At 32.5% G+C, this 11,142-nt stretch overlaps 1 long non-coding RNA gene across 2 annotated transcripts; it reads right to left on the bottom strand.

Moving 5' to 3' along the window:
• Positions 1-578: 578 nt before the first annotated feature.
• LOC127707794 (uncharacterized) lies at positions 579-8,712 on the bottom strand. Of its 2 annotated transcripts, XR_007985009.1 has the most exons (3): positions 8,195-8,712; positions 5,357-5,550; positions 579-976 (listed from the first exon to the last, which is right to left on the bottom strand). It is a non-coding gene; the product is annotated as an uncharacterized LOC127707794 (long non-coding RNA). The 2 variants fall into 2 exon arrangements; XR_007985008.1 differs by lacking the exon at positions 8,195-8,712 and having other exon boundaries at positions 5,357-5,735.
• Positions 8,713-11,142: the final 2,430 nt, after the last annotated feature.

The following is an 11,142-nucleotide window of genomic DNA, read 5'->3' as shown; positions in this document are numbered from 1 at the left end:
TCTATAAACACTGGACACTTTTAATTTGCAAAACACTCATTTGCAAATCCGCCGCCGCCTCTCCTTAGACCTACAGTGTCGTGTAAATAACCAAAATGTGCGGAATTACATGGGATTCAATAATTTCATTGCTTTTCTGCTGTTATTATTATATATATTTTGTAATTTGATTTAGAAAAACATGGGATTTTCAATATCCCATGGGATAAGGCAAATCCCATGGGATTGACCATTATCCCATGGGATTTTGGTTAAATCCCATGGGATTTTTTTGGGTCCCATGGGATAATTGTAGTCCCATGGGATATTTGTTGTCCCATGGGACAAAAAAAATCCCATGGGACTATAATTATCCCATGGGATTTTTAATATCCCATGGGACAAAATAAAATCCTATGATTCAAATTATAAATATACAGTAAATAAATGTGTATGTTACAATGAATTCTGTTTGGTAGTAAATTGTTTTAAGATGAATCTTTTTAGTTGAATATCTTTTTTGTTCCTTGGAAATGTTAATGCAATTATATTGTTCTATAACTGTTCAAAACTAAACTTTTAAACAACAAAGCAGATAATGTAAGTATCAATATATGTTTATTTATGAATTCTAGAACACTTTTTTGAAACACAATTTTTTCCCATTTGAAATCAATGAAAACTCTATTAATATGCTTAACATACTAGTAGCTTTTTACATAAATCTATTTTTTTTTTCAGGATATCCCTCCACCCAAAAAATTAATAGTTTCTTATCATCCAGCATTGTGTGATCGTAATGTATAGTCCACTTTTTTGCCATTCAGCACAGAACATTGTCATTATTGTGGTTTTAATATCTTTAGATATTTAATAGAACTGCAATTCATTGGCTGAGTGATGAAAATAATAACTGATCTGACTTTTGTCTTTGAATTTATTTTGGTCTTGTTTCTGTGTTTTCTCCTTCTATTCTCAGTGATGAATTCCAATCCTTCTGAAAAAGAACCAATAAAATCCGAAGTTATGGATAATAAAAAATTGTATACATACATGTAGCAAGAACATATGATTTTCAATAAAAATAGCTATGCGGTATGGATTTTACTGATTGTTGAAGGTTGTCCAGTGTCATCAGTTGCTAACCTCCTACATCCTTTGGTCTCTGATGGAGAGTTGTCAAATTAGCACTATACCACATCTTCCTATTCTATTATTATATAACAATCAATTTATGTATTCTTCTTTATAACATTTGGGTATTTTCCCCAGTTATATATATATAGATCAATGTTAAAACTTTAGGCAATTACAATAAAATTCCATTTTTCACAAGAATTTGCAATATATTATACAGAAAGCCAACAATAGAAACAGCACTTCTTTAAGCTTCTGAAGTTCTGAAGTTCTGAAAGAGTTCCACTTGTGTTATATTTCAATTAGAAAATACATTGAACTCTTTGGACATGTTGGAAATTATAACATTGATACAAAAAATTATATTGTTTTTTTTTTCTTATTTTTGTGTTGTTCGGTTGCTGTCTCATTTTTATATATGGTTATACATATATCCTAAATCTTCTTTTTTATATACTTAATCATTAATACACAATGTAGTAAAAATGGGATATTTTTTATTTTGATAATCTCAAAACATTATTATTCTATCAAATAACTTATTTCCAAGTTCACAAAACACCAATGTGTCAGATATTAATTTTAAGACATGTATAAACATGATCAACAAGCAGTTGACCGGATGTCATGCAAAAATCTCACTAATATTAAACTTTCACAAAAACTCCATAATTAGCGAGTACTATTAAAGTTCTTAGTACAGGACAAATTCCTAGTACAGGACACAATGCCTGGCAAACACTAGCATGTGTCAATGTCTAGTCAATCATGTAATCAGGCTCAAAATCTTAGTTTGGCACTGAATTTAAAAATTCACCACATAATGAACATGTGCATGAAATTCAACTTCATGGTAAGCTATGTACCTTAACCTAAAACTTTAACCTAAGAATGTACTATAATTTCACATTATGACATTTCTATGTTCAGTGATCCATAAAATCAGGGTAAAAACAGTAAATGTGGTGTTTAATGTATACACAAGAGTGCACACACTGAAATGTTGCACCTTCTTTACTAATCATTGATATCATGTTGATAGTCCTAAATATAAAGCTTTACTACAACTATCACATAAACTCAACATGATCCAAGAAAATGAATTCAAGGTCATATAAACCTGACAAGAAATATATGTACACCTTACAATCATTCAAATTACTAAATACAGTTGACCTACCGGTATTGCTTATAGTTTCTAAGAAGCAGACTTAACCAAGAAAACTAAACATTGACCAATGAACCATGGAAATGAGGTGAACATCAGATGAACCATGCCAGGCAGACATGTACAGCTTACAATCCTTCCATACAACACATATAGTTGACCTATTGCTTATAGATTAAGAAAAACAGACCAAAACACAAAAACTTAACACTGAGCAATGAACCGTGAAAATAAGGTCACAGTCAAATTAAACCTTCGGGACTGACATGTACATCATAAAATGTTTCCATACACCAAATATAGTTGACCTATTGCATTTAGTGTTAGAAAAAAAGACCAAAACTCAAAAATTTAACTTTGACTACTGAACCATGAAAATGAGGTCATGGTCAGATGACACCTGCCAGCTAGACATGTACACCTTACAATCATTCCATACACCAAATATAGTAGACCTATTGCATACAGTATAAGAAAAACAGACCAAAACACAAAAACTTAACTATAACTACTGAACTATGAAAATGAGGTCAAGGTCAGATGACACCTGCCAGTTGGTCATGTACACCTTACAGTCCTTCCATACACTGAATATACTAGACCTATTGCTTATAGTATCTGAGATATGGACTTGACCACCAAAACTTAACCTTAAATATAAAAAAGAAGATGTGGTATGATTGCCAATGAGACAACAACTCTACACAAGAGACCAAATGACACAGAAATTAACAACTATAGGTCACCGTACGGCCTTCAACAATGAGCAATGCCCATACCGCATAGTCAGCTATAAAAGGCCCCGAAATCACAAATGTAAAACAATTCAAACGAAAAACTAACGGCCTAATTTATGTACAAAAAATGAACGAAAAACAAATATGTAACACATAAACAAACGACAACCACTGAATTACGGGCTCCTGACTTGGGACAGGCACATACATACAGAATGTGGCGGGGTTAAACATGTTAGCGGGATCCAAACCCTCCCCCTAACCTGGGACAGTGGTGTGACAGTACAACATAAGAACGAACAATAATAAAATGCTCCGCTGGGGCGCAGCTTGATACGACTGCAGAGGTCGAACCCTGACCAGTTGGGGCAAGTATGGACACAACATTCAAGCTTGATACAGCTCTGAATTTGGATTGTGATTAAATATTTGACACAGCATAGGTTTCTGACACAGAAAGAATGTGGTCTAAGAACTTAAAAAATTTTAATTTACCTATTCAAACCATATCATAATGATTTGCTTTTATATATAAATCAGAAATAACCAATTTAAAATGGAAAATTTTAAAGAAAAAAAAAGGAAAAAAAATCCTCCCCCCCAAATTTTTTGAACCCCCTTATGATTCATCACCCCAAAACTCAATAACAGCCTTCCCTTTGTGGTATGGTACCTTGCAGTACAATTTCAGAGAGATTCATACACTTGAACACAAGTTATTGTCTGGAAACTAGAAAAATGCTTGTTTTTTTGTCCCTTTTTGGCCCCAAATTCCTAAACGTTTAGGGCAATTACCCCCAAACTCAAACCCAGCTTTCCCTTTGTGATATGGAACCTTGTCATAAAGATCCATACACTTACACACAAGTTATTGTCCTGAAACTAGAAAAATGCTTGTTTTTTGTCCCTTTTTGGCCCCTAATTCCTAAAATTTTGAGGCAATTACCCTCAAAATCAATCCCAGCCTTCCCTTAGTGGTATGGTACCTTGCAGTACAATTTCAGAGAGATCCATACACTTGAACACAAGTTATTGTCTGGAAACTAGAAAAATGCTTATTTTTGGCCCCTTTTTCCTAAACGTTTTGGGCAATTACCCCCAAACTCAATTCCAGCTTTCTCTTTGTGATATGGAACCTTGTAGTACAAATTCAGAAAGATCCATACACTCACACACAAGTTATTGTCATGAAACTAGAAAAATACTTGTTTTTTGCCCCTTTTTTGGCCCCTAATTCCTAATATTTTGAGGCAATTACCCCCCAAAATCAATCCCAGCATTCCCTTTGTGATATGGAACCTTGTGGTACAATGTCAGAGATCCATACACTAACACACAAGTTATGTCTGGAAGTTACAAAAATGCTTATTTTTGGCCCCTTTTTGGCCCCTAATTCCTTAACTGTTGGTACCATAACCCCCAAAATCAATCCCAACCTTTCTTTTGTGGTATTGAACCTTATGGTAAAATTTCATAGAGATCCATTCACTTAAACTAAAGTAAGAGTGCGAAAACCAATGTGTCTTCGGACGACGACGACACCGACGACCATGCCAACATCATACCAATATACGACCGCAGAAAAAATCAGTTGAAAGAGGCTTAACTCATCAGATGGATAAAAATACAAATACTACAAATACAAGTGGACGTGGCCGGGTACTTGTACATCCAAACAACAAAAAGACACTAAGTACAGATCTGAGAGTACTCGCAGTTACTGACAGCTAGTACAAAGCCACTAACAACTAATAAAAAAAATCATGCATCTAAGACTAAGTTCTTGTTCACTGATCCATGAAATGAGGTCTAGGTCAAGTAAAAACTCTCTGACGAGCATGAGGACCTTGCAAGGTACGCACATACCAAATATAGTTATCCTATTACTCATAATATGGGAGAAATTAACACTACAAAAAATCTGAACTTTTTTTTCAAGTAGTCACTGAACCATGAAAATGAGGTCAAGGACAATGGACATGTTTCAGACAGAATTCGTATCATGAGGCATCTATATACAAAGTATGAAGCATCCAGGTCTTCCACCTTCTAAAATATAAAGCTTTTAGGAAGTTAGCTAACGCCCACTGCTAACGCCACCGCCGTAGCCGCCACCGGATCACTATCCCTATGTCGAGCTTTCTGCGACAAAAGTTGCAGGCTCGACAAAAATACATGAACATTTTAAAGTACTAAATTTTGAGTATATACATGTAAAACCACAAGTTACTAACTGAAGTTCATGGTGAACTGTAACCAAAAACTTAAAGTGAATACAATTAAGAGAAAGACAGATGGATGCACAAACACTATCATAACAGAGCATAAAACTTACCAAACAAGATGTTTTACATTTATCCTTCAGAAGCAGGAAAACTGAAGTGTTTCTTTTCTTTCTCTGCCCTCCAGGATATAAACTTCAAATTCATTCATGCAAAATATGAAAATCTGCAAAAGTAGGACCTTGTACCGCAGCTTATCCACATTTTGACTTTTGAACTGTATTGTTCTTTTCATCTTGCTGGCAACCTAAACATAAAAAAAAATGATAAACACATAATTCTGGATTAACTTTCTGTATCTATTTTTGTTGGTACAAACAATTTTTTCCAACTTTAAACTAAATCTGCCTCTGCTTTAAAAATCAACTGAAAACCATGTATTTATCTTAATTGAAAACAATTTCTTGAGTTTTTCTCATTTGTATCACCCTGTCATGCCTGTTATTATATATAAATTTTATTTTTGTCCCTTTTTAAAAATAGGAATGGTTCAAATTCCTCAATAATCATGATAATTCTAGTCAGTCAATTAAAAATGTATGAATAAATTATTTAACCTGTATACTATTAATATCAATATATTTCATTTTTGATAAAAACTAGGCTCTGTGTTGAAGACCATACCTTGACCTATAATTGTTTACTTTTATAAACTGTGTGACTTGGATGGAGAGTTGTCTCATTGGCACTCATACCACATCTTCCTATATCTACAAACAGATTCTATGGGCGAGCAGACATTATACCCTGGAGGTGGTTTTAAAAAAAGCATACGACTTAGATGTACCATAAGCATGGAAAAACAATTCAGCAGTCAGTTTCACAAAAAAACTTACAAGTAATATTGATAGTAATTAAGTCATGTACAATACAGTATACTTACGATAAATTGTAAGTTTTTTTTTTGTAAAACCGACTCAAGTATACTTATAATCAATCTTAGTCGTAAGTATTAAGTATTATTCATCTTTTGGATAATTTGTTGGTTTATTTTATGAATATACAGTGGCAGATCCAGAACTTTTCATAAGGGAGGGCCGGCTCCAGTCATGCTTTAGTGATCCCTATATAATCAACCAAATTTTTCCCAAGAAAGCCCCCCCCCGCGGATCAGCCTATGATATATGTTTATATATCTCTCTGATATGCCATTTCAAATCAAATGTGTATTAAATAAAACTTTACACTAGAAAAGTAATGGATAGTTACTCATTTGGGAAACTTACAAGTTCACAGCATGCCGGTGCCTGTGACTGTGTTCAAAGTGGTGGGTTTTCACCCTCGTTGTATTGCGGAATAACGATTTAGGCAAATTGAGAAAAACATCATGTCTGTGGTTGATAATAGTGTGTGTGCATTAATTTAATTTTCTATACCTTCTTATTTAATATTTTTCCAATTTTGAGTACTGACGGCAAGTGTTGTAACCAATGTCTTGAGACCGTGCTATTTACAAGTGCGATCGAGAAATGCAGGGGAAAGAAACTTATCAATTATGTTTATTCTTAAGACAAAACTGAGCCGCCGTAAAAATGAACCGTGTCGAGGAGGTTACTGACACGTAATAGGGCAGAGACATATTTACACATATGTGTATATATGTCTCTGTAATAGGGTCATCCCTCGAGAACATTAACTAGTACATTGATAGTTTACTATGCAGTCAGTATCCCGAAAAAAAAACCGTATGGATGCAAAACGCTTAGTGGTTTCGGCTGACTACTAATACGTGCACTTTGTCTAAAAAATATCCCGGCAGCGTCAAAGTTGAAGTCAGGATCTTGGGAGGGGGGGGTCTTCTTTTTCTATGTTCTTTTTTTTTTTTTTTTGCTATATTTCTACAAACTTACACTTTTTGCTCATTACTCTCTTTCCTCATATTTTAGCATTTCGTTATTCTTTAATCTTTATTGTTTGCCCGTTATTCTCTATTCTGTTAACCCCCATCCATACTTAAGCTTTCGGTAGTTTATTTTATCCTATTTCTGTCTAAATACATTATTTATCACAAAACAAAAACTTACTAAATATTTTTTTATGAAGTCCTCACCAGTTGCGGATCCAAAAAATGTCATAAGGAGGCACTAACTGTCATGCATAAAGAGGGGGCCCGCTTCATTGATTCTCTAAATAATCAACCAATTTTTTTCCAAAAAAGGGGCGGCCCCCCATGCCCTCACCTTAATCCACCTCTAAACCCTTCCCACTTCGTATCCTTGAATTCAGATTCAAGATCTCTCTGAAAAAAGTAAGTAAGTAAGTCACATTTGCTTATATCAGGTTTTTGAATTGAACTGGCGGATAGTTGTTTCATTACCAATCGTACCACATCTCCTTATTTATATATATACGAAAGCTTTATTCATATTTTTTGGTGTATTGATGAATGTGTAAAGATGCAGCAATTGTAATACATTTTAAAATACAGCACAAGAGATGCAGATTATATAAAACCAATCTCACTATACAAATCCTTGATAAAACTTATAAGTCGAAGACATACTGACAAACGCCATGGCAAAAACTTAAAAACGACCAAATGACGTACAACAGTATATAAAACTTGACTATAGCATTTAAAACACATAAGAAGCACCCAGACAGTCAAACAGAAATTAAAAGAATAAATAATTTGTAAAGATTTTCAACTAGGCCTACAGCTATATTTTCTTATCGGCTAAACATAGGTTCTGGTATTATGTGATGAGTCATTTTTTCATGCAGACCCAGTTTTATTGATACCTTGAACTTAAAGTGGTTTTATGCATATCAGCCCAGATTATGTGTGTAATTTTATTGAACAATTCAACAATACACGTTCTAAACAGGTTAAATTCAATTTAAAAATTTACAAATTCAGATCTACTGGCATTCAACACCCAATTACTTACTTGCTGTATATTGCTAACTTTGATTGTATATTGTCAATCCCTCCACATCGTGAATACGCCATGCGAGGTGTTGGATAAGTTTGATACAGGGTGGCGGCTTCGAAGCGTAGAAAAAAATCCAGGTAAATGAAAGTGTAAAATTGTGTTGTTGAAAATTTTAAGTACTAAATTCCTAAATTTGTACTTAACTCCGTTCTACGGGTAACATGGTTGTTTGATATGAAAATGGGATAAAAAGCATCCGGAAAAATTAATTATCACGTTATAAGTATTCGTAAATGGATATGAAAAAACTTAACAAGGAATAAGTATTGGTAAACGGACAGAAAGTCGCAGGACAAAGGTTTAGATTAATTATTTTACAATTGTTTAAATATATGAGAGAAAGTTCTTGACGAATTGACTTTATTTATAGATAAATGTATTTAGTTGAGGAAATGATTAATTCGCCTTCAAATAGTTTTTTTTATCAATAACTTATAAAAAGGAGACATTTTTGACAGCATGACTTCAGTTAATTACCAAACCAGTTTTGCAGATTGTTTTCTTAACAATCATTGTTCATATTAATATTTAAAAAAAAATATTTTTGTTTACAAGTCCGTTTCCTTTTAAAAATGTTTCAGAAAAATACTGAAACGTTTTTAAAATTAAGTTTATTCAAAGAAAAAAATTTCCCAAAACTGAATCGTGACTTTTTACTTGTTACTTTTTGTTGTACGTTCTAAGTGTCAATCCTAGCAAACAAAAATTTGGAAATAAAATCGATTACAATGTAATTTTATAGAAGGAAAAAGGGGGGTTAATGAACAAATTATTACTATACACTCACATACTTCTAAAAAGATTTGCATATGTAAGCTGTCTATAGATAATGTTAAATTATTTCAGGAGTTTCAATTAATTTAGGAGAAAAAAAAGATTATAAACAGTTTAGTTTTCAACGCCTACTACTACAAAAAATAGTGATTCTTTTTGTAGATTTGGTACTTCAGTTTCGACTCAAAATTTCCTATTGTAATTGTTAGATGCCAAATATTTAGGAGAAGATTGTATTTGTACTTTATGTAATTGTGGTGATATTGGCGACGCGATTCATTATATTATAGCAAGGATTTGTAAAAATCCTTGATTATAGAATGTTCGGCAATAGACGAAAGTAGACAAACCCTATTTAAACGGGGTTTTGATCTCCAAGGACGCCACATTTTACATCCAATAAGATCTATATTTGTTAACGTTTTCAAATGAAATAACTTGAATTGAAAATTTCCAGACTATGTGAAGATTTCTTATATTTCTAAATGGCTTCAATTATTACATACAAAACGAAAAATTTATTTAACTTTTTTTGTAAAAACAATATTCATGTATTTTTATATTTTTTCCAAGGAAACGTTTTTTTTTTGTTTGTTTGCAAAGTTTACTTGTATGTGTTTATAACCATCACCAATCAGTCCTAATTAAAGATCAAACGTTGTAATCAAAATGATGATTGGTATTGAATATGATCATCGGTCATGCATGACGTATCCCAAATAACTTCTTTAATGTTGGTTTGATTTTATCAAAACCAAAATTATAAGATCAAATATTAAATTATCTATCGAATGTATACCCTCAACGCTCACTAAAACATATATACATGTCCTGAGTGACTTTTTATGTCCTGTCTGCACTCAGGAGGTCCTGAGCGGTTTTCAGACGTACCGTTAATTTACAGGCATATATTTGAAGCTTTTCTTAATTATGTACATTATCTATAGGTATACATGTATCAGACAAAAAGACTTTCCAATGAACTTAGTTCTAGTTATCTTAGTTCCTAGTCACAGGCACTTGTCTCAGAAAAAAAATGTCCTATATACTTTTAATGTTATATTAAGCAGGGACTTTCTATACTAAGTTAGTATAGAAAGTCCCTGTATTAAGGTATATAGGAAACAAAATTCTGAGACAAGTGCCTGTGGTCCTAGTGTGAAATAAATCCACTGGGAATTGGCCTTTTTAAACACATCTATATATACGTTTTCTCAAGGGTTTGTACATGTAAAGTGAAATTATGTTTACTCAATGCGTAGTTACATAAGTTTATTTGCTACTTTTTTCTTCTTTATTTTATATAAATGATTTTTTTTTTTTTTTTAATTTTAACATTTTTTTCTTCGAAAGAATTGTAGTGTTGCAATAGGGAATGGACACAGATACTTAACTACATTTAACGAAAAAAAATTTGTGTAATGTCATCAATCTGTATTACACATAGACAGGATGTTCTCTAGAAAACTATGATATTTCTAATACGTTATACACACCCTAGGGTACACGCACTGTCGTAATGGAAAATTACTGCATGCTTTAATTACCTGTAATCAGCCATGCAACAAATCAGTTGACTGACCATGTCATTACAGTTTAAAAAGTTTTTCCTCAGATCAAAACGGAATATTCATTTTAACTTTAAAATTTAAAACTTTAAAAAGTAAACTTTGATATAATTATGACGTTAAAGAATTTAACAATTTAAAAATCGGATTTTCCCAAAGATTAAGATACAATTATATTTATTATTCTGGGACTGACAGATATATCACAGGCACTTGTATCAGAATTTTTTTCCTATATACTTTTATTCAAGTATATAGGATTTTTTTTTCTGAGACAAGTGCCTGTGAGATATATGCATGCATAAGTCCCAGACATATATAATTGTAAATCAAAATGATTTACATAATTACTGGGAAATAATATAATGTTTCAGTTATGTTGATGTCACAAATACACATGAATTATTTGATGATGCATGCTGGAATTTCTTATCTAACTGCATGGCGGTGACCACAGACATATATATATATATCCATTTACTAATTTTATAATTTCTTGAGAAAAAAAATCAGGAGGGAAGTCAGAGGGAAGTGAAACAAACATTTTAAGCTTTTATTAAA

This window comes from Mytilus californianus, unplaced genomic scaffold, assembly GCF_021869535.1.
Source record: "Mytilus californianus isolate M0D057914Y unplaced genomic scaffold, xbMytCali1.0.p SCAF_7, whole genome shotgun sequence".
Classification (NCBI taxonomy): Eukaryota; Metazoa; Mollusca; class Bivalvia; order Mytilida; family Mytilidae; genus Mytilus; species Mytilus californianus.
This window is presented reverse-complemented; position numbering and strand designations above follow the sequence as displayed.